Here is a 24,680-nt window from a genome sequence, read left to right on the forward strand (position 1 = left end):
AGATCTCTGCCTCTCCTTTCTCACTCACACAAAAATGCACATATACCCACACTCGCACACCAGCCGTCCTCTTAGGCAAGTACTTGCGGTTAATCACTCCTACAGAAACGTGCACGGAGGCGTGCGCAGCCCCCACACTACAGTGGGATCAGTGAGGACAATCAATCAGTAATACAGCAGCTTCTGACAGCTCCCACGTTTCTTCCATTTGCCCTCTAGTGTCTTAAATATTTAGACTGTTTGACATCAAATGCATACATGAATGCAAATGTGGCAGATCTCAGTCCCTTTATCACACACACACATGCACTATAAAAAAAAAACTGCGTGGAAAAACAGCAGGTTGCAGTCAGAAGCAACTCGCCTCAGAAACCAAAGATGGGAGCGGAGGCCCTATCTAGTTTGCAGCCTGGGTATTGAACAGTCAAGCAGGATTTCGAACTTCTTGATTTGCGATAGGTAGGAGAGCTTGGACGCTGTGCAGGCTGTGAGAGTGATCTTCTGATTGTTACTTCAGGAAAATTGTCTCTCTAGTCTTTGACACTCAAGAGGGGGGAGAGGCAGTGTAAAGCATGCTTTTATGGCAGTGTCTTATTCTCCTAGAAAGTGAAACTGGCAATAAAGCAGTGTGAACACAGCCCTCTGAAATGTCTCGTCTGTCAAGTAACTCATCTCGACAAAAGTCAGTACCACATCCACCTCGGTTCACTTTGTAGTGGCTGTGTTTCCAGGCTCCAAAAGAAACGCCACCATCTGCTGATTGATGGGAAGTTTATTCCTTGTGGCATTTTAAATATTCCAAGCCTGGCAAAGTGGCTTATTTCAAAATGGCATCAAGTCCACATATTCCGACCTTGTCCCTCTGCAGACCAGACTTACAGGGCCGGAGAATCGTTGAAACATTTCCAAGAAAATGGGCATGATAAACGAGCTGATACAAATGAGGCTAAACAGAGAACTAACAAATGTAAGATTGCTGGCTTGGAGGAGGGCGCGGAAGAAAGTGCTTCTGAATGATATTTAGGGAGGTGGCCGAGAGCCAGCCCTTTTTGTATTTAAGTTGCCGCTTGAAAATCAATTTGCTATTTGCCAAATCATTTATGCACTCAGTACCTTCTGTGTTTCCATCGCGCTCCTGTGGTTATTAAACGTGTCTGTTATTTGCAGTGCAATATTTTAATCTCCCCCATCATTCAGGCCCGAGTATAAACATTCTGCAACTCATGAATCCATTGATGCCTTTCAGATGGTAGCGAGCGAGGCGCCGGGGTTGTGGGGCCTCAGCATCCACTCCCTTTTTGGCACAACCGCTGTGTTTGAAAGTGGCGTTTGTGTCACAAATCGCTTCTTTCATCTCTGTAGGGTTTGCGCGGTTCGTCTGAACGCGCCCTCGTGACACGCTGTGTAATCACACCTGTAGGAAATGGTAGCCGCAAATGCAAAAAATATCACCTTGACTCCAGAGATCTCAGGGAACTCCAGAGAGCGAGCACTTTTATTTGGGTGTCAGGGAGACGCAGAGTTTAAATCAGGCAGCGGGGAGTCATCCTGGTAAAACATTGAGTAGTGCACTTTGGGAAACTGGTGCCTTTAAAAGAGACGTGCCCGGGATAGACGTGCTACATCACATTACACTCCTCCTTGCTCCCCGCCTTGATGAAAGTGTTTGTTTGAGCCTCGAGCCCTGTCATTGTTTGCGCTACCCAGGGTTTAGCACTGAGCTGCGTATACAAGTCCACGGCAAACACTGGAGCCTGTGCCTACCAGAGCCTGCCTCCTCCTGTTGCAATTCCTTCTTTTAAATTCCCGTCCAAAAGATTTGTGTGCAAATATCAACCTGTTGGAAATGGCTCTGCTTTAACGCCGAACCCCCATGCGTGGCATCCGGAACGTGTACTTGTGTCAGGATTTCTTTGAAATGTGTGCAGCACTTGCCAAATTTAGTGATTCAAAAACCTTGTGAAAGGGAGAATGTGAAAAGAAGAAGATAACCATTTACCTCCTTACACAACATACTATGTGCAATTATCACATTAAGCAGCAAACAGTGGCGGTGGACAAAGTTTTCAACCTCCGAACTCCGGCATTCAGATCGCTGTGGGTTTGTAAATATCAAGTCAATTACAATCTATTAGGCACTTATTACTCCCTGTAGGTGATGTAGACACAAATATCAGACCCTCCAGCAAGGCTAGCTTTCAACTGAGTTTACAATGATGCTTCATTTGAAAAGTATCTATTTACAAAAACTCGGTTGTTATTGTATAAAAAGACAAATGTAAAAAAAGGGACTCACTGTAATTTTTCCAACTGTAATTTTTCCATGGATGAAGAGAATCGTGAAGCTTTTATCCTTTTTTCTTTCCCAGGTGTTTGTCTTCAGACTTTTGTTTTGCCGTGGCTGCTCGCCACTGAAAGTTTAGCGCGGCCAACTCAGGAGCCTGCAGGCAGTGACACCAGCTCTGTACCAGGTGTAAAACCGGGCCCAGCAGGTAGAGCCATGGGGATACAGAAAACAAGCGCGCCCCTGCCATGGTTTCATGCTGCTTTAAACCATATCATGACACTTTAATGTGTTGTTTCTCACAAAAACACCTTTTTTCCACAGAGGAAACATTCAAATATATAAGACGAGACCATATGGTGATTAATAGACTTGTTTCCAAGAAGCTTTTCATTAAATGCATTTTAACAGTTCTTGAAATTGTTGTGGCCACACCTTGGGGAGAGAAAAAAAACTTAATTTTCTAAGCTTTTCTTGTCCTTGAAAAAAGGAACAACTTTTTAATATATTCAATGATGTTTGGTCAAAGCTAGAGAGCTAACAGTAAAAAAGAAATGGCATAAATGTTAAGCAGGAACTGTGGAGTAATGCTTGACTTAAAACTGGCCCCTCTGTGTTAATGTGGCCCCTCTATGACCCCTGGTTTAGAAAAATCCTAGATCCACCACTGCTCCCATTCTACTCTCAGAGACTCTAGGAACCCCCACGTCAGCCTGCATTTAAAGAGCATGGTGCTTTATTGGGATATTACGATGCTATGAGCTCTGGTCATTAAATCATTTGTACATCAGGAGAAGGATTTTGAATTTGACTCTGGCTTTTTAAAGAGGAGCCAGTGCCGAGGAGCTATTGTGGGAAAAGTACGATCCTCCTCTGCACGTTGCTGTCAGCGCCCGTGCTGCGGAATTTCGGATCAACTGGAGGCTTTGCACAGACATCCTGATATAAAGGAATTACAGCAGTCTAGTCTAGTCTAGAAGGAACAAGGGCAAGGACTCGTTTTTCAGCATTCCCTTTCGAGGGAGGATGTTTCTGATGTTTGCTGGTCCTGTGACAATGCGGCTTTCTTTCTGAAACTGTAAAAGGGACCTGCAGTAATTGAGCTGCGTTAGAGTCCTGCTGTATAATGAATGATTTAACCGATTTTTAATCTTATAATCGTCGGAGCACACAAACTGGACAATTTGGTGAGAGCGTAAGAACACACATTTGGCGTTGGATTCCAAGGCCTTGGAATGTCACAGAAACCCGTATTTGATGGCGGTTGGTTCACAACGTCATTTCAGAAGAAAAACAAACATGGAGGACAACTGACATAGTGTGTATTCTGTTTTGTGGCGAAAAATGTAAAATTCGAATTACCTATGGACAGTGTCTAACCTAATTAGATTACAAGTTACTTTATTAGTTACATTCAGCAGCAGGTTCAGTTACTGGCATCACTGCCTATGGATGTAGTTCTGGCTAAGAAGGTGGAATTGGCTTTATACATTTTGCAGCCGAAATGTGTGGTTGTCTTTAGTCTCAGCTGAACAAGTACGCAACATCCAGTTGCCGACACGTTCTGGTCAGTTATATTCAATTTACATTTACATGTCTATTGTTGGTTTCTGTCAGTGATGATTATCAAAATTATCAAACATGTTACAATTCCAGTTCGGGAGGCTCAATCTGTAGCATTAAAGATTATTTTGTAAACCTCACACTTCAGGATTATTTGGGCAGATAATTGACAACGACCCCCCCCCCCCCCCCCCCCGCGTTTGTTGTAAGGAGCAAATTGGCTCCAAAATCGATGCTGTGTGGAGCAGCCTTTAGATAGTGTGGGTAGAAGAAGACGTCCAAGAGACTTGCTTTCCTTACGAGGCATATAGGACAAGTCCTGGTCAAATATACTGTTTACCTCCTAGTGTCCTTACAGTAGAACCTTAGGGGAAATAATGCCGTACATACCTGTTTATATAATGTCTGAGGTGCTTTGCGTGAAATATACACAAAAACTTCAGCCTCTTCTGATTCAGAGGAGCAACAGCGTTGAGGATCATACGCAGCAAGATCATCCACCGTGTGTGAGTAGAGTTGCGACGGCAGTGGAGTAAATAACAGCGGAATTATATTCTTATATTGGTCCCATCATTAGATATACACAGATTGTGGGATTTTTTGTGGTCCTTTATTACCAATTCTGATGTAAGTGAAACTGCTCACACAGTGGAGGGTTTGGGGGAAATCTTATGAAATGTTCGATATCGCTGCCTTATGTCAGAACAAGATGGAGGGCGGTGATTAAAAAACGAGCAGGGTTCATTTACATGTGGAGAGAAGCCAATTGAGTCTAATAGTGAATTAAATACAGAACTGGGGCTGTTGCTGTCAACATTTACATGACCGTTGGAATCACCCACTGTAATTACTTTATCTGCGCTAAGCACTGACTCCGATAACAAGTCTGGAAATTCAGATAAATATTCTGAGTGAGGGGGAAAAGGAGGATGATTTACAGTGAGCAGCAGAATTGGTTTTTTGAGTTGGAAGGCTTTTTCAATGAGCTATGACTAAATGTGGGTCTGGGGCTGATTAATAAGCTGGAAAATGGCTGTGACCCCTCCTGCGCTTCAAGGAATGTGAGAGTTAATATAAGTAGCAGGTGCTGATTCATTAACACTATACTGACATGTTCCCCCCCGCTACAAACAGGCTCCAATAGCCGTAGCCATTTAGATGAGAATGATCTAATATTTAATAGTGCATGTTTAAATGCACTGATTGTTTTCATTCTCATTAGATTTTAATGCATGATGCCTCTTCTGAGAGCATTTTTAATTTAATTGAGAATAAAATCTGCTCCGTTACTCATAGAGTTTTTTTCTCATTCATGTTATGGCAGCTTGCACAGGCACCTCAGGAATTTGGGATTGTTCAGACGGAAATTAACTGATACAGAAGAACAGAGGAACAATCTTGTTAATTTAGGAAAAATACCTGTATTATAATTTTTTCTGAAAATAGAAAAAATCTCTTTGAATAAAACAAGTGGAAATTATTTTCCCATTTTAACAGAAAATAAATATTGTCAATTCAGAAAACAAGAGCAAATGTTTTTTTTATCTGGAAAACATAGCTAATCTTGAAAATAGAAAATAATATTATGATAAATATATTTTAATGAAACAAGTTTTTATCATAAGTTTTTTTGTTAATTTCAATCAAACAGAGCTGAATCATTTTAAGTAAAAACTGAAAGTAATCTCGCCAATTTAGATAAGCAGCAGAATTAGTTTTCTCATGCTTCTGCCGATTCACTTTTGATTTATTTGATTTAGGTGGTGTGGGGACGGGTGGGTGGCTGCTTTAATAGAAGCCCAGAGAAGTGCATTAGACTGAAACTCCATCCCCTGATCTGAACTCTGGCCTGCCATGACTTTGCCTGTCTAATAAACTTGCTCAGACATGAGAGCTGTCTCTCCTTATCAGACCTGCTCTTCCCCCGGAGAGTCCGCCAATTATCTACCATGGCCACATTGTTTGCTGGACACCAACTGCACACGCAGTGATGTGGATGACCTCAAACTAATCATGGTCAAACATGGTCACGTTCAAAAGTTTTTCTTTTTACTAATACACTAACCAGAAATGACACAATACATTTACTACAACTTGCAAGAATCAAAGTTTAATGATGTAACGGAATTAAAACTAATTGAAACACAGGAGAGAGTTTCAAATTGCATCACATGCTTTAGTCCAGAGGTACATATGCAAACGAAATATGTCGGAGTGAGAGCGTCCTGAGTTTGCGCGGACGCACATTTTCCTCACTGAATATCGGAGATCAAAGCTCTTTTCAAATGTCCTTTAGTCTTTTTAACTGCTTTACTGTTTGACATTAGTCTTGAACGTGCTCGGCCGGATTCTTTAACGTGTGCCCATCAGTCTGCTAGGCACTTCTAGCAAAAGATTGTACGCACTGAAAAACTTTAAGAACAGGCAATCAGGGTGAGGAGTGGGATTCCTGTTTCAAACACATTTTTTAAGTTGATATTTTTAGGTAAAGGAAAGATGCCTAGTGTTGTTTTGAAGGTGCATTTGGGAAACAAGGCCCAAGCCTGTTAAAAGACAAATAAATAAGTAAACTTTATTATACACAATATTGTTAAGTCTCTTACGTCGAACTGGTGAATATATTTATCTGAAGTTCAAAAGAGATTAGAGACAGGATTAACATCAAAGTCTATATGAGTGTGAAATAAATTATGTCCCATTTCATATTCACTTAATTGTCTTTGTTTCTCTGTTCTCCAGGCCGGAGGTAACTAACCTAAACAAAACTAGATGAGACGACAACCGCTATGATGTAGCTGGACAGTAAATAAACCCCTTCCCTTCTGTTTATTGTCCTTGTTAGTAGCCAGTAATAAACATTGCCTTGCACAGCCACAGTTCACTTTCCTGGGTAACCTGCTGCTCTTCTGGGGCCGAGCCACAGCGAGTTTGTCAAGTGCAAGCAAAGGACACATCCCAGTCAGTGTTTTAATTCATTAGCAAGCATCTGTATGCTGTGCACACTCGAGTAAGGCCCTAAATACAAAATGCATACTGTATGCACTTTCCAAATGAATTGAGCGATGCGTAGTAAAAACAAAATCTCATTGTGCTGTGGTGATAGTGAAATGGCGATTATTCAGCGGTGCAGTGTCATTTTCGCCAGCGGACCGTCTCATACATAATGCATCCAAATCATTGCATTTTCCTCCATTCTGCGATACAATACATATTTCATCAAGTCAGTGAAATATTAAGCACTCTTATGATTTGATATTCTCTTCCAAGGGGGATTTCGGTCTATATATTTCCCTCACATCACTCAAGTGTCCTCCGGAAGCAAACTTCCAGGGGATGTCTTCTTTCAGCGTGTTTGTTTACTGGAGAGACGTTTGATTGGTTAATGCAGGAGTAATGATCAATGAGGCAACCAATCAATTCTAGAGATTATCAAGGCTCAGGGGCCATTGATCCATGAGAGGGTTCAGCGCTGAATGGCAGATTGGGCTCATTCCAACTCATTTGATTGAAATTAGAGAAGCTAGAAAACTGGGAGGCCATTTCAGATGTCAGCCATTATTAGGGTGAAGGAGGCTGATGAGACGTTGGAGGGGAAGTGGTGTGCGGGACATCAAGTCAAAAAATATAGACGCAAAATAATGTTTTTTATGTTGTTCAACAACCTTACATCATTTTAAATGCACCGTCTCAGGGGTGCCATCAAACTTTATAGAAAAAATCTACACTGTTTGCAGCAAATATTTTTTTTTTCGATTATTGTTTTTTGAAACCCCGCCTCCACTGTCGGGATGCATCAAATAGATAATCCTCAAAGATTGTTTCCTTAATTTCCAGGTAGTTTTTTTTCACACTGACCAGCTCATTACCCTGTAGGTTTGGTTGTGATTGGTTATTTGAGCACACAGAAACGGGGACAGACGTCATGAGACTGACTCGTGATTGGTCGACGGTACCTCGCTAATATCGCTCACGACTGAGCAGACACTGGCTTCAAATGATATCATTGTTTTACCATTTCTAGACACTCGGAAGCAGACACATGTCGTCCATCTTCAACTCCAGTCTCAGGTTTATATTTTGACCCCTATGTTAGGCACCAACATCAGGAGTTCTAAATTCCCCCCAAAAGGTGCCAAGATTAAGCATCCTGTTATATTTAAAAATAATTCTGCTCAGGCATGTAAGTGACTTGCCAAATCAAACTTAAAAAATGTTGCTCTTTAATTAGTGACACCCTTAGGGCAATTACTATAATGTGCTATAACAGCAGCACTCAGAGCTGATACATCATCCCTGTAAGCTTCATTAAATCCGGCCCTGTGATGCCTGTGATGTCACCTGAGATACGAGGGGCTGAGGGTCCTTTAACACAGCCGCTCACTTCATTGTGCGGCGGACAATGATCTATTGTGATGTTCAATCTGTTCTTTTGCATAGCCTTTGTCACACATGCATCATTACCGCCTGTCACGGAGAGGGAGTTATGTCATCTAAAAACCAGAAGCTGCTTTTTCTTAATATGGCTTCTGGACGGCAAAGTTTGATTTTGGAGGATAAAGGGGGGACTAAGTTACAAGAGGCCATTAGTAACCATCGGGACCAATGCCCTGACACTTTCTGATTGACCTCATTGTGCCAATTAGGCTGGCGACCAATCTCCATAATAAAATCTGTACTTTCTGAATAAGCGCCTGACAAATTGTCTTCCGTCTTGGCAGCATCCATTTCATTACAGTGACACTGGTATTTGAATACCAACAAGGGCTGCTGTTGTCTCACAACCTGTGGTGCCAGCGTGGCAGCTGTTCAAATTGATAATATTGGCCCAGGTGCAGCTGAAGCGAGGAGAAACAACGAATGTGACTGAGGCGGCGCAAAACACTGAACTGCTCTTTATGTAATGACAGGAATAACAAGTTATGGATCAGGGAAATGGGGCTTTCTGCACATTTTTGTATAAAGTAAAATACAAAGTCACAGGTACAAACTATAAAAAACACTGCCTGCGCAACCTTGTGAATAAAACTTTAGACTATTATGCTCACAAGCTCTTAATATGAAGCACAATTTAAAGACTTTGAGCATAATTATATATAATTGGAGCAATTTATGGAACTTGCTGGGTAGCAACCACTTTCTTATCTGACTGTTCTGCTCCAAAAACATGATTTACTACCTTCTTATCGTGACTTTCAGCAATAAAGGTGGTCTGATCATTCACTTAAATACAAATAGGAATATCACTCTATTAAACAGTGTAAATCTAATCACAAATTACAGCTGACCTGTAACTTTTTTCTTCTTAATTATTACTAATATTTATTGCTAAATAACAATATAAATACATTCATAGGGAATTCCTTCCATAAAGATGGTTTCTGGGATTTCTACAACTCTCAGAGATCCTCAGATCGATCAAAACCGACAGTAAAAAAACATTTTTTTTTATATTGACCCTTCAGTCTGGAGGATCAAGATAAGTTCCTGTATGGATGAGGATATGTTTTCAACCATATATTTCTTTATTTATCCAAAGGTCTAGTGCTGATCCCAGTTGCACCAAACACAGTGGAGCCCCCGGGAGAACCAATTACATTGTGGTGCAGGTCAGATTAATTAATCGCATTTTTAATTCTCTCAAATATATGGGTTTATACAATTAAGGTAGTAATAAGTGTACTTCCTTTTTGTTTTCTGTTAGGAAAGCAGCATACAGTTGTTTGATAAATTATTTAATTTGGATTATTTAATGCCAATGCTCTTGTTGAATTGCTTATGCAAGACTGTGATAAAATGCCTAGATTAGGACACTGCACTGAAATGTGGTTTTTGAATAAATTGCATATTCTGACTCTCTTATCGTGGGCCTCTGTATTTCTGTCACTCCCGCACCTAGTTGACTTGTGATGTAATTGCAGTTCTCTCTCTTGAGAGATCAATTTGCTGAAACACTCACAGCTGGTAAGTGTCTAACAAGCTCTAAGCCAATGCTCCATTTTGTTTCGGAATACTTGTTGCATAACAGCTCTGTGTCTATACGCTAAATAATAAGTCTTGGATTGAATTACGTGGATTAACACTGTTTTTTTTTTTTTTTTTAAATGGCGACAGCTGGAGCCTTTGATCAGCACGGTTGAGTGGAGACAAAGTGACTGATCTGAATGATGGAGACATGGTACATGGACAAGTTGCTGATGGGATGGTGGAGGCTGGCAGGACTGTTTCAGAGCCTCCAAAGCACGAGTAATCAATAATGAAATGGTGGAGTTTTGTATTTTAATGCCTCATATGATGCGTTGATACGTAAAATAATACATTTAAAAAAGCTGTGAATATTTCGGACTGAAATTAAAAATGTACAGTCCGCTAGTTCCACTATAATCTACTATTTTAGCATTCATGGTGTCCAATGAGTGTATGTAAAGATGGATGACATGTCTATATCGCCACCTGGTGGATGGCTGCAGTATAGGTAATTAATCTCACCTCCTCTATGTTAGGGGATGGAACATGGGCAAAAAAGGTCTAAGGAAATGTTAAATTATTCATTCTCAAAGAACACATTCTGTATCGGCTTGTTTTCTCATATCTGAAATCGTCAAAGATAAGATGTCCATTTTTTTATGGCTGCTCTGTATCAAATTGTTGCTGTCAAGGGGATACCTTGTATGGAAACATAACATTTTTCTCATTTTAGGTAGTTCTTTTCGCACTGACAGAGGTTGAATTTTTCGATACTCAAAAAACATCATGTGTCAGTGATACTACTGCGGCTCCATCCACCCTAATCGCTACTTCACAATCTAAATGTGAAAAAAGGCAGCTTTCATATCCATGATGTTTTGGCTTCATGGGAGCAAGTGGAGACGGGTCGGCCATCATTAGATTCAGTCCATGACAGTAACCATCAGACCCGTTTGAATTACCAAGGCAAACAGTAGAAAGTGGCTTTGGTTGCGCTGATTGGCACCAAGTGCTTTGAAAGTTAGCACGAAAAAAAACTCACACTATTTGTCACGGTCAAATCAATTCATGAATATAACTCAACTTTCATAAATTGTAACATTAGAATCTCTGAGTACAAAATGACAAGGACACTGTTTATGACAACAATTGTCCTTGCACATAGTGAGGAAGCAGAAGATTAATGTCCCTGTTTGACCTGCAGCGAGTCCGATGACTCATTGAGAGACAAATTAAGAACCAAAATAAAAGTATGCGTGACTACGTAAAAGAAACAAGAGCGACAGAAATCAGAATGAAAGCCTAACATTGTCACTGCAGTTAGCGACCTTAGCTTGTAGCTGACAGTATGTGTGTCTTCCATTAATATTATATATATATCCAGCAGCAGCTTCTGACCATAACCGTGTTTCCATTACTCACTGATGGTTTGCAGTGGCTCCCCTCAGAAAAGAATGCAAACCAACAAAAAGAACGAAAAAGTCACAGGAGGGACTCATCCGGCCTCTCCGCCCCCATCAGTGTATATATATGCATATACTGTATGTATGTGCGCATGTATGTACCATGTGAGTATATCTCTAAGTGTGACCCTGAGGCCTCATAAAAGAACTTCTTTATCCATCACCGGCCATCACCGCGTCCTATACCTCCCAAACAAGAGGGCAGGGGGGAGGGGGGGAGGCCGGGGGAGTTCAGGACATGGCGGGATTCAAAGCATTCAATTAAGACGTGAACTGCTGGGTTCATTAAGCACGAGCACGATAATGACCGTCCATCAGGAGAGAGTGCCGTCACGGCCCGAGCAGGCATGCACTCACACAACACACTCCCTTATTATGTAAAAACTCATCCCTGCCTGATATAGGGAGAATGTAAACGAAGCTGGTCCAAACAGAGGGGAGACTTATACAGAATTGATATCTGATCGCTCTACTCTCGACTCTCAAACGGCTAAAGTACCTGTTGCTGCCGTTCCTTCATCTGCCTCAACAGCGTCAGGCGGGTGCCGCCGTGAGATAAGAGGGTGGTTTTGAAAAAAGGCTTTGCTTCTTTGCAGGTGTCCGTGAATGGCTCTTTAATGCTAATCTTTAATATTTGAGTTTTGAGGAGCTTGTAAAGCCAAGTGTTGGAGGACGAGAATGAAAAGCACCAAAGATGAATGTGCACATCCCGGCTCCGATCACCTTTGTGGGCAAATACCGGAGGACACGCGATGTGGAACATGAAACGCTGTGTGAAATGTAACGTGAAATACCTTGCCTAAGACGCCCTATGCTGTCAGATTAAAACTGACATTACAACAGGTATAATTGTAAGGGGAGAAAAAAAGCACGATATGAAATGATAAAAATGTGTGTGCGTGTGCTGTGTGAGGAGCGGAGTACATGTCTTTCCTTCCTTTTTTTCCTCCGAGCCGTGTCGACACCTCAGCACCTAGGGGCGCACACGCATGCATGTGAGAGAGTGCAGGGCGGTGATGAGCCGTCTGCCCTCTCACAATGTAGTCATGCAATCCTTCAGCTGCTTCGCTTCTGGCAGGAAACGGAGCATATGTGCGCGTATGGTGCACGGAGGTAAGCTGAGCGGTATGCTGACAGCGAGCAGGAAACAGCGGCGTGTGTGTGCACGGCGCAGGTAGTTTGAGACCGACTGCAGGCTCCATCTTCACGACAATCAAATCAGCTGTTTGTAAGTGGCCTTGCCCTTAAAAAATTGTGAATGTTCACAAGATACAAGATACATATATCCCAAACACATGCACAGTCACACTACATGCAGGACACACAGAGCAGTGGGCAGCCATGCAGGGGGCCCGGGGAGCAGATGTTGGGGGAGTAAGGTGCCTTGCTCAGGGGCACTGAGACAGTGGGGGTAGGGAGAGTGCTCTTTGGACTATTCGAACCGATCCAGGGTTTGTCAATCCAGGTTTGTTTTTGTTGTCACTCCGAGGAGTCGAACCAGAGACCTTCCGGTCTGATGTCCAGAACTTTCTGCCCAATGTCCAATGTTTCTGCCACTAGTCCACCACCTCTCCCACAATGCTTATTGTCCAGCGGCACACAGTGAATACTTCTTCTTGCAAAATGTATCGGCACGTAAAGCTCCTCCGACTTAAAACACCACATGCTGTAGGTCTTACACCCCCCACACACACCGTAGACTGTGTGACGCACACGGTTCAGCTGTGTTAAGGAAAGGATTGTGGTTTGGGATGAAAATAGCTTTTATCTGATCTCAGAATTCATGCATCTAAAAAAAATAAAACACGCTTGTGCATACAGTATGATCCTCGTGCACAGAGCGGTGTCAGCGAGCGGGGGGGCACACTACAGTCACTTCAGTGCTCGCAATTTCAGCAGGGAAGGCTGCCAGTCATTATTTTCTCAAATTACGACATTTCCCCGGAAAATATATTCTCATTTCTATCCCGCTGCCGAGAAGCGGGTCAGAGGGTCAGAGATAGGCCGGGAACTGGAGTGTGCTAAGTGACCGATCGAATCTGTCACTTGCCCCGACACCAAAGTCTCAAAATACAACCTAACGAGTGTGTTGACTGGTGTTGAGCAGCTGCGAGCGCGTCGGGAAGGGGGGGGGGCGAGTTTGCAGTTGTCTCAGCTCCTTCCTCGCAGAACCACGGTTGTGCACGTGGAGAAAATACGCTCACTGGCTTGTAGCTTGTAGCGTCGTATGGGGTGTGGTTTTGACGTCCAGGAATTCTGAAACTAACTGTGTGAGAGATTTTTGAATGAGATACCGCGGACCGGACGGATGATGGTTGCATTGTCAGTACAGTGCAAAAGTGCCTCTGCAGTGCATCATCCAGCCCTTTGTGTTTGTACGCGTGTGTTTCTGTTTGTTCTTGTGTTTGTATTTTGTGTGCGAGGTTGTCCGTATCAAATCGATGTGTGGAGTCAGTGGGAGAGAAATTCCATGTTTTAAAAAATTCATCGGTTGAGTGCGAGTGAAATAAATTGACCATAGACGGAGCATTTCTCTTCCATTACTCCCCTCAGACTAAGTACGGGATCATGTGGCTTTTAACAAACACAAGAATCCTGCACCCCTGCTCAGTGACTTCCTTTTCAATAACCAAGACAAAGACTCGGGGGTCAAACAGGTTTCAGCCTTCAGCTCAGTCTCTGTGTTCACTGGAAGCTGAGTTGATGCAGCCCTGTGACCCGGCCTGGATAAATCCACTTTGATGCTTAAACATTTTGACCTTTACCTTAACTTTCTCTTAAACTAGATTCAAATAACAACGACGCACACACTGTCAGCATCGGTGCAAAGTGCATTTAAAGCCGATGACTCGGCAGGTCGTGATTCACACACAGTGACAACGTTTAGTGCCAAACCGAGACGTACTGTGCCCTTTATGCGGGGAGATGGAAATTAAGGGTGAGGAAGTCAGGGCTCTGGTGGTTGAAGCGCACCTTACTCAAATGTGGAAGACCAGAGTTGTCGCCCCCCCCCCGTCACTGGCCTGGGATTTATGTTTGCTTTGTTTCTTTTAACCCTACCCACGGTGCTTCTTTCAACTAAACAAAAGCTGCAATGGACAGAGACTGTAGGAAACGTTGGCAAAATCGGTGGTTTTGTGGAATCAGGCAAGTATTTGGTAACACGTCTGCCGTTACACCCCAGCTCGTTCACTCCGCTCTGCTTCGGCTAATCGGCTCGTTGTTCCCTCACTGCAAGCTAAACACTTATCAAAATCACGATTCTTTTTGCTGTCCTGGCTCCTAGATGGTGGAATGAGCTCCCCATCGACATCCGGACATCTGAAAGTCTACACATCTTCCGCCGAAAACTAAAAACACACCTCTTCCGACTTTACCTTGAATGAATGAAAAAAAAAAAAAAAAAAAAAAACATCTAACAACTCTTTGAAACTAACACTTCTAGTAGCACTTAACTGGCACTTAATTATAGCACTTTGTAGTTTTGTTTTATTTTGAAGAAATTGTACTTTCTTGATTCTTGTTGTTCTTGGTCTGTACCCTCGGGGTTGATGCACTTATTGTAAGTCGCTTTGGATAAAAGCGTCAGCTAAATGAAATGTAATATAATGTATATTCTGTATCGGCTTGTTTTCTCATATCTGAAATCGTCAAAGATAAGATGTCCATTTTTTTTATGGCTGCTCTGTATCAAATTGTTGCTGTCAAGGGGATACCTTGTATGGAAACATAATTTTTCCATGAGCTGAAAATAGGAAAAAAAACTCCCTTGCTTTTATTGTTGTGACAATGTACAAACCTCATCATCTAGTCTCACAGGGTTTTTAAATGCTGCCTTAATGTTGCCTACAATGTATAAGATGTCCACCCTGAACGGAACACTTAGTCCTTCAGGTTATTTGAAACATTCAAAAATGTCCGTATTTAAATATACTGTACATGTTTTTCAGTGGTTGTTTTTTTCCACCCTGTTGGATTATGCAGATTTGAATTTCAAACACTACTTCAGATGATTTCGGAGATCACTCAGCCTTCAGCTGGGAAAAGGCTTTTGATTTGAACTTTGATTGGAATGACAGGTTGCACATTCCCAGCTCTCAGAGGCAAATTGTGGCTAATTCCTGCTTTTTACTTGATTATTGATTCAAATATGTCTCCGCGTGTCATCTTCAAAAAAAGTTAGTTCACGCTGTTATTTCCTTCTGACATATTTGTCCTTTTAACACAACGGAACCACGGCAATCGATAAACAGATTACCGCCTCCTCGCTTGTGAACTTTTTGCGTAATAGATTGGATTAATTATCATGTCCTGAGTTGAAAAAATATAGACAAAAAATCGGCAAATCGGTAGCTACCTTGTGTTGTGCACGAAGTCTGTGGCATTTGCATTTTAATTGGCAGGCAGAGCTAATGATAAAAGACTATACTGCTAAATGTGACTGGGAACCCAGGCAGAGCAATTAGTATTCTCTAAATGTCACGTCTTTGTATCTGGATGCATAATACACAAAATGTATTAGTCGCTCTGTGGTTGCACAGAGGGACCATTACATAGTGTAGGCACACCTTGGGTACCAGTGCTCCACCACAATTCCCTCAATCGCAGCGTGACCGAATATCACTTTAAGCAAAAACCAACAATCCCAAAATGTGTTTGTTTCCGCAGACGACACAATCACATGGGGAGTTAGAGGAGTGCATTAGATCTGTCTTTTCTTTCCTGACTCAGCGAGTTCCGATTCATATTCACCTTAAACAGAACATGAATACAGATAATCAGGAAGCGCAGTACAAGGGCAGCATATCCTAAAAGCCTCTATAAAAGGCTTCTAGATCCGTTCAAATTATTCCATTTAAAAAAAAAAACTCCTTCATTATTAATGGAAGAGTAAACTAGTTTAAAGACTCTATTCGGGCCCTTGTTGCTTTTGCTTAAGATTTTTCCCATTGAGCTATTGATGTGAGATTAGTTTTTAATGGCAAATTTGAATGGATTGGGAAAAGGAATGAATCATTTTAAAATGTAACTGTCATAATTACAAACAGGAGCTCAGATGATTGACAGATGAGCGCTCGGCCCTCGTACACAGGGAAATCCTTAATGATGAGTGGAAGGATACGCATCAAAGAAGAAAGGGGGGGAGGGGATATGAAAACAAAGTACCTCAGAGCCGGGCTGGAGAATATGGTTGCTGTTCATTCGAGAAAAAAATTGTGATCCTCAATCTTACCTTCCAATTGGCGCTGTGGGTCTATAATTAGCTTGTGTACTTCAATTGTAACATTCGGGAGCGGAGGTAAACAAGATCAGAATGTCACGGTTTTAAATAACACTCCCAGTCATCCCAAAGGTAATTACACAGAGGTCAATGAGCAGTGGGTGACCTAAAAAAAATAAATGGGCATCCACAATCAATAAGTCACGCCTTCACACATTGACGCATACACGCTTGCACACTTGTAGGCGTCGTGGTCCCTGCCAGGGCTGATCTGGACACTCCACCACTCCTCTCCAACCGAACACAAGGAGCAAATTACATTTTAATGGCCCCTCTCTCTTATTAGTGCCGCCGAAGAACAGAATGAAGCTTTCAACCTTCCCCGTCCCTGTGTCGCTTTGCCTGATGTGATGAAGGCTTCCTGTCGATGTACTCGCAGCTTTTTGCCCATTTACACGTGTATTATACATTAGGCCTCATAACTGAATTATGATTTAATCAGTACTTGTACGACAGCTATCACAGTAGATGATTCTAACATAGGATTGTGTGTATATATTTAACATCGTGTAAGATATATATATATATGTACATACAGAAAAATATGGCATGAGATACATATGTAAATGTACATATGCATATGTACCTTTATAAACTGAAACTTATCGTGTGAGATATGTATATATACACAAAACACAGCATGACTGCCTTTGTAACTGTTGGTAGGGTTAGGCTCATATTATTATATTATATTTGAATGCATAAAAAAAGATGTAAATTACATCACACACGAGACATTATATGTGTTAAAGCCGAGGCACTACCAGCACAAATACATGTTTTCATTGTTACAAGACGGAGGAAGTGATTTAGCCAGTTCAGATACTGTGTACGTAATAAAACTGTCCTCTTGGTACAAGAGCCTTTCTTATAAACAGTTAAATTAGACCACACAGCACCACGTGTATTAATTAGTGCAAATAAACAGCCAAGAGGACTCGTGTTATTGTGAAAGCCTCAAGTTCTGCACAAATTACTGTCTGCCAAAAACGGAACTAGCTAATGCATCAAAATCAATTACATTAAAACAAAAATAGCCAGTTATGACTCTTACTGCTTATAATTAGCGTTTGATGGGCACAAGCTAGGCACGTCGTCGCTAAGGAAACACACTGACACGTGCAGGAGCTCTGATACTTTTCGAAGGACACAACTCCACCACAGGTCGGTAAAGGGAGGAGTGCGTTGTGGAGTTTATGGATGCAGTTTGCAAAGTTAGACGTGTGCAGGATTTAATCGTGTGGAGCGCACAGTTTTTACCGTAGGCTACATTAGCTAAGCTGTACAGAAAACCCACGGGTTAAACCACACGCCAAGAAGTATATCTAGTTATCATTAGACGCAAAATACAGGAACGTCACTGAAAAGGAAAGACAATTATTGATCCATGTCACTGCTCATCATGTTTACTTGTCTTAGAAATTGAATATGTAATTTTTTCCACCATCTTTGATTCAAAGTTTTACTTAACCCCAGACACCATGAACTAACTCAAACGCAAGGTTCAAGTTCTCTGCAAAGTTTCCACATTTCCCACACATACATTTGTGAGAGATTCATTTATTATTTGTGTGACATTTCAACATGTCTACATCGCAAAAGCAGCTCGCTTGACATTTTCTGTTCAGCATTTCATATTAATGCCCACACAATCTCAGCTGGAGAGCATGAGCCTCGGGTGGCCGACACCTTTGAGCAAACGCACATGTACAACCCTTCGTTCATTTTCAGCACGGGTTCTTGTTTGGTCCAACTATACAGAAATCGATATGAATAAATAAAACTCTTTGCCTTTTGGCAATAACAGGTAAACACAAGTCTTGAATAAGTACTAAAAGAACACAGGAACCAAAGAAACAACTGGAATGGCACACAGTAGGGTGCATACCTCTGCCAAGGGCATTACCTTACAATGTTTAAGACAGGGATTACAACATTTCTGTATCCACACAAAGATTTAAAAGGTTCTTTTATTGGCCGAGGCCACCAAGATTTGTGGATAAATATTCCAGTCTTTTCAACCAAAACAACCAACCAAGGTTGGTGGAGGAAATCATGGAGGACAGATAAAAACGGAACTATTAACCTTATAAACCGTGCTTGTATATGTTAGCTTAATAAATGTACTGTTCTACTGAACTGAAGAATAGAGGGAATCAGTACAAACATTGCAGAGGTTGGAACATAGATGCATTCACGTTGTCTCTGATTGAAGTGCATTCGAACAGGGATGTGGCCACTTACTGGCACATGTACTTTAGAGTATTTGCATGATTATGCATTAATAAACATATAAACACACTGAAGTGCACTTGAACGGTGATGCATTTGCCAACCCATGCACATACCAAAGAACATTTTACCACAGATGCGTTCGCTGACGTAAAATGTATTTGCTTATTAATGTAAATGATCTCTGAAAGTGATGCATTCACGGACGTTAATACTGAATAACCAGCAACAGGTTGAATTATTTCTGAAACACACTTTGATATGTAAATACTAATGTATCTACCTAGCCTAGTGAATTACTGGTGAACGTTTTGTGTTGCTTTTAAACTGTAAAAATGGCTGATGTTCTTCCTTAAGTTAATTTGAAGAAATATGTGTTATGTGTTTCTCCTCACAGGGATAATGCACTCACTGATGTTAGGAGTGCTTTCAAAACTCACACACACTTTATACTCTCTTGCCACCTGTTCTTCAAAGACATTGCTAAGCTGTTTAGTCCTCACTATGACTTCTATTTACTCATTAGGGTGTAAATAAATCCTACACCTAGTTGTTTTGACCTATAATGATTTTTTTTTTTTTTTTAAGTCAGAGTCCTAATGTCTGTATGTGGTCACTGCTCATATCCAAGCCTGAGTCAAGGTAGGCCTACTTGAGTAGGACAACATTGTTCTATTGATAACTAGATTTATGATGATTTTTTGAAGTTATGTAAAATCATCTATCAATGAGAATGTATCACTGATTGGTGATAAAACAAGATAATAATAATAATAAATGACTTGTGTAAATGATCAATGGAACCCATTGAACCAATGACATTGATTGTCAAACCTCTCACCTCTGACCTCAATAGATGCTGCAGCCTAAATAGTTATTCATTATTACGGCAGCTGCATATTCCTTGTAGCCATAGTGTTTGCTAATGAGCCTTATTTGACTGTGTAGTATTTCGTTGTGTCACTTGTTTACCGTTTGCTGGTCATGTATTCTCTGCGTCAAATTTATGTTACCCTCCCCTTTGACAGCAAGCCTCATATGCAGCTTTATACCGATGATGATTGATTTACAACGAGACAAATATCAAAGAGGACAGAGACAGCAGAGAAGGAAAAGGAAGGGAGGACGTACACTAAGAAGGACAGAGCACTGGATCACGAGTCCACCCTCCAATTTTGCCTTCACTCGCTGCCCCATCAGCTGCTCCCGTGCATCTTTCATGTCTAGTGTTCTAACGACAGGGAGTAACACTTATTACGAGAGGAGGAGTATTATAACCCCCTCTGTCACCAGCAATCAGTGGAAAGATGAGGGCTCTAATCAGAGAGCTGCTTGACTGCAGACAAGCCTCTCCTCGGAGTGATTCAAAATGTTTCTGATGCTGAGACGGCTGGGTAGGTTCGGCACATGTCGATGGGGAAGTTTACCTCGCTGAGCTGGAGTGAACGGTATCGACTGTGAGGGTCCTCAAAGTTTTTAGTTCAGTCGGAGAAGGGATTAAATGGTTCAGTAAATTGTTCTAGACAAAATCAACCAAACCATAACCAACAGTCACACCACCCATTTTGGTCAGCGACATCTGTTTATAAGTAACCATATTTGGAAGAGCGAGGGGGGTGCTGACTTAAAGCTCGGGGCCACTGCATGACCACAAACACCTTCGCCCTGCACCCAGGGGACAGGCCTAGCAAACACACTCTCCACACAGGAATGAATAATTTGCTTTAATGTCTATTTTACTCTTAATGGAAATATGATTTACAAAATAAACCTCATGCTGTGAAAGGGGGTCATTTTGTTGATAGAAACTGACGACAACCAGTGGATTCGCCCTCTGTTGGTCATTTGGGAGAATGTTTACGTCCATTTATGCATTAGGTCGGTCATGGTCATGGATACTACTTGCAAAGGGTCAAAACCAATGCAAACAGCTTTTATTGAGCATTAATTTGGCTTGATGCAAATACTCTGGGCTCAATAAGTTAAAAAAAAAACATTAAGCTACAAAAACACTTATCTAAGATTAGTAGGTGATGAAAATGTCCTAATAAGATACACATAAGTTCCATTGTCTCATCTTTCTAAATCGAATAGCTTTTTCACTAAAAGTCCTCAAAAACAACACATGCTTTGGCAGTAGACTTTTTTTGAGAGTTCACTTTTGGGACTTTTGGTTAAAAAACTTCTCCACAGCTGTCTGCCCAACCCGAAACAACTGAAGTGTCTCTGTATCTTCCGTTTCACTTGGAGCAACCTCAAGGCAAGGAATCAGCTCTGCCAAATCCTCAACTTAAGCACCACATAAAGATCTCTGATCAAAATGGAGAATCCCAGTGAGAAGGCAAGCCGGCATCTGTGAATGATTTCATTGTGAATCAAAAAGGCTTCGCAAAAAGACATTGAATCCTCTGATGACAACAGAAGCGGGATAAACCATTCTAAACTTCCATTTGTCTTCCCCGGCTCTTTCTTCTATGCATTTATAGAAATAAAGCAGACGTACAGTGAGAGAGAAAATGGTCGGCTTATCAGTGTCAACTGAAACTGTCTCCACAACTGTCAGACGCTGTGTTTTGCTTCAGGGCACTGGAGGAGTTTGTTGTATCTGGATTTGTTTTAATGCTGTAATCAGGGAAGGTTCATGGCAGAAACGGTCACATGAGCAGTTCCTCAGATATCAGAGGAGCAGATGGGGAAATTTTGCCTCATTTAGATAATTACTTCATTTCATGGCCATCCATCCCAAACTACACACTGATCAAATCTATTTCCTAAGATCCAATTTGTGTGTGTGCGTGTGTGTGTGTGTTTACAGGGGTAAATAAAAACAAACACATTGCCTGAAGTTCTTATCTCGGAAATTTGGAAGAGACTTTTATTATTCATTAAGGAAATCATCTTTTCAGTCGGTATAAGAGACTAAATCGAATATTATTGTAGCTTTCACAGGCTGGGAATGAAACAGCCATGTGCTATTTGTCTTCAGTTTGAGAGGGCACCATCTGTGTTCATTCCCGGGTCAAATGACTCGGCAGTAGTCACGGATATTTATCGCCTCCAGCTCCAATCGGCCATGATGGAAACATGGAGCCTGGGTGGACACGCTAACTCTCATCCCTTTCCTGGTAAAGGGCTTTGACACCGGTCATGGCTCCTCCGCCTGTACCTTCTACAACTGTTCACCATCTCTGACACAAATTCCCTCCAACTCCATTGAAGTAACGTTCAAAAAGGATTTAGCGTAGTTAAGTTTAAAGAGACGTGTTAATAATATTTTAAAGAAGTAAATGAAAGTAAATCAGAAAGTCACTGGCCTATAAGTTGCTTTCTACTGTTCTTTCACCCTGTTTTCTGTCACATTTGTGACATCGAACTTGACCAGAGAAAGGAAGAAGAAAGGAAGAACTCCTCCTCAATGGAAATGGAGTCTAACCCACGCCTACTGAATTCAAATTAAAATGTAATATGCACAGGAGGCAGGGTGGTGTTGAGGTTTGCACTATCACCTAGCAGGAAGAAGGTTCTTAGTTGGAATTTGGTTATTTGGAGACTTCTATCGAATCAAAGTTGGTGTGAATGTAAGAGTGAATGGTTGTTTAATGTATGTTGCATATTGACCGGGCAATATACTTGCACCCTGTCCAGGTTGTGCAATGGCTCTTGCCAAATCTCAGCTGTGATTGGCATCAGTCCTCCAAAAACCCCAACAGGATAAGCAATGGATGGATATATTAGAGTAAAAAGACAATATGGCACTGAGATAGGTCCTCTCTGAAAACATTTTGTATCGCATTATATTACTGCACCTGACAACCACGAAAGATCCTTTGAAAAAGTCGACTTCATGAAATACCAACTTGATAAATGTAAAAAAAAAAAATTGTTAAGTTCCATATGTAGCATCAAAACTGTAGCCTACTATTATTTTTTTACAGACAGAAACTGCCGATTGGTTTTGATTTACAGCTCAGACAATATTTGAGAGTAATTCAGAGACTGAGCAGGTGGTGTGAGACGTTGATCAGCCAGATGTTTACAGATGTCATTGCAAATACTCTCTACAGGGTATGTCCCCTCAGAACATGGCAGCTGAAGTTACACTGAAGTCATAGTTCATCTAAAATTTATAAACCTAAACCACCTAATTCTGAGCAAAAACGAGTTCTTAAGGATATGTTATGTCATGTGTGAGCTTTCTCAGCTGTTGCTAGGGCGATCACACCAGTGCGTCAACTGGTATCCATATGACGACAGAAGAAAAAAATAAATCGATGGCGGTCCGATGATGATGAACAGAAATAAGAAAATGGCAAAGTGTGTTGTTCAGTTTTCCTCAATAACCACATGAAATCCTTTACTAGCTTGTCCTGATTAACTGAAAAAACTGCAATTAGCACCAGTGGGCCACACAACACTAAACATCCCCGAGACACAGAGAAGTGCGATGTTTGGTGTCTTGTTCCTCACTCAGTCGATTCATCGGATCAATACAATAATAAAACCATTCCATGCTTTTATTACTGGAATAACCTAGTGAGCCTGGCGAGGAGGGTGGGGGTGTTTACCCTGCTCCCGTTCCCCTGTAAATCGGTCTTCCAGGCTACTGATTACAAATATGTATTCGGACACTGCATGTTAACCCCGAAAAACCTCCCTTCACACACACACACAGACTCACCGCAAACGTACACACACACACACACACTAATCGATGGGGGCCGGCTCTCCAGTTGTTTAACCCGGCTGCTTCTCCCTCTTGCGCGTGGAGCAGGTGACACATCACATTAATAAATAAATAAGCAGGGGGGGAGTGAAGCACTCATCACAGCGCCAATGATGGTCCAATTATCTCATGGCAAACAACGCTCTGCCATCATCATCCACGATCGAAGGAATCAATAGGGCTCGGAGCGGTGATGGAACAAGGGAGGGGGGGGGGGGCATTGGGGGAAAACAGAGGTGAGGCGGAGAGAAGAGCGAGGAAAGAAAAGTAACACGGACACATACGCACCTGGTGATGTAACGGACCCTCTGGTGGCCATGTTGGAAGTCAAAATGCTTGTTTGCTATTCATACAAATTGATTAGTGAATCTATAGCATCCTCTAATTCCACGGAATGAAGCACAATATTAATTCATGTGCTAATTTGACTAAATACTGACTCTTCACTACTGATTCAACTGGTTCATTTGACTTTTCTGGTCAAGTCAGATTCCAATTTAGCTGCCGATGAAAGTGGGAAGTGCTTGTAAAAATTGAATAATCTCAGTATGTGCCATGAGTTGGGATTGTTTTTCAAATATTTTTTTCCAGGATAAACAACAATAACAGACAGCAGCAGAAACCACTTTCTGTAATTCTGTGAATCTGGTAGATTGTTTTTCTTTGTCCGCCTTTGAAAATGGGAAAAAGTAATTTGATTTTTGATGGTGGGTAATATTTAATAAAGTCAAAGGAGGGATATTATGATTTCTGTTATTTTCTCCTATATAAAGACTGTTGTGATGTTGGATTCCCTCGATAAAAATTGCCAAAGCTGGCGAACTAGCCCTGTGCTCAGAAACTATTCCAAACATCTCTCAGTTTTTATAAGTTGTTATAAGTCAGTATTCAGGGGAAAATAATATCAAACATTTTATCAGAGTAATAAGCTGGATGTGATGAGTTGGAGTACAGTGTTGATGTGACCTTTTCGTCTATAGATAAACAACACCCTATAACGACAGAGTTTCTGGTATGAATAATGTATTTCCTCCGATAGTGGTAGGTCTATACACTGAAATAAATGCTGGGACTCTATGGTGTGAAGCCATGCATCTTATTGTCCTAAATAACAATAAAAAAACTCAGAGACTATCAAATGAATGGATTCAGATAATAAAAACTCTGGAG

Source organism: Platichthys flesus, chromosome 17 (assembly GCF_949316205.1).
Source record: "Platichthys flesus chromosome 17, fPlaFle2.1, whole genome shotgun sequence".
Taxonomy (NCBI): domain Eukaryota; kingdom Metazoa; phylum Chordata; class Actinopteri; order Pleuronectiformes; family Pleuronectidae; genus Platichthys; species Platichthys flesus.